The following is a 1,156-nucleotide window of genomic DNA, read 5'->3' on the forward strand; positions in this document are numbered from 1 at the left end:
CAAAAACAATATTTGACCTAATTGGTCAAAATTAAATAACCTACAAATACAACTAAATACACACATTTCTTTCATATTTCAAAAAAATCATATTTTCCTATTGTTGCTATGTTACCACACTGAAACAAATGCTATTGGCTGTCTCATCGTGAACATTTGAACATGATTGGTTGATCTGACTGTCATCAAGGCAACTGGCCACTGACAGCTGTGTGCGCCTCTCACCGGTCAAATTTGAGAATAAGTGTTGAGTGGGAGTGCTGCTGCTGGGTGACGGCACACCTCACTGCTACTAGGTCTGCCAAATTCTTATTTTGAGCAAGTTTGAGATGTAGGTTGTTAATGGAGAACTGGAATATTAGGAAAGGTTGGACAGAATCTGTTTGGTCACCTAAGAAAAGTTAAGTGAATTTATAGCCTGCAAAAATATCAGGTAAGAAAACATTTACTCCATTATCTTTGTGACTTTGTTTGAGTTCATGTTGTTTATTTCGGATTAAGTAATGCTATAGACCAGGGGTGTCAAACTCATTTTCACGGAGGGCCACATCAGCATAATGGTTGCCCTCAAAGGGCCAGATGTAACTTTGAGGCAGTATAAATGTAGCTAAATGTAATATGTCTGTGTAAATTCTCATTCGTCCAGGTCATAGTTATCTCTTTCTCAGATTAAATCGAAGGCAACTGGACTTGTATTTGTCTGTGGAAGACGTTTCGCCTCTTATCCAAGCGGCTTCATCAGTTCTTATGTATTGGTCTCTCTAGTCCGCACTAGTCCGCACTAGTCTCTCTAGTCCGCACTAGTCTGACTAGTCTCTCTAGTCCGCACTAGTCTGACTAGTCAGACTAGTGCGGACTAGAGAGACCAATACATAAGAACTGATGAAGCCGCTTGGAAAAGAGGCGAAACGTATTCCACAGTTAAATGTAATGTAAAATAAATGCAACTACTCCTTAATATTAAATAACTCTGGATTTTTATTATTCAACTTACAAATATTACATATGGACATTTTGGGATCATTGTTTGTATTTCTTAATTCGGAAAATGGCACTGATGTGGAAACACTGCAATATAGTGGGGGGATGCCGTTACTTCACGGGTAACATGATCGGCATGCATTATGGGAAATGTAGTTTATGGTCAATGCACCCT

This window comes from Seriola lalandi, unplaced genomic scaffold (assembly GCF_002814215.2).
Source record: "Seriola lalandi dorsalis isolate HSWRI2012SDOR001 ecotype SW California unplaced genomic scaffold, Sedor1 jcf7180002050738, whole genome shotgun sequence".
Taxonomy (NCBI): Eukaryota; Metazoa; Chordata; class Actinopteri; order Carangiformes; family Carangidae; genus Seriola; species Seriola lalandi.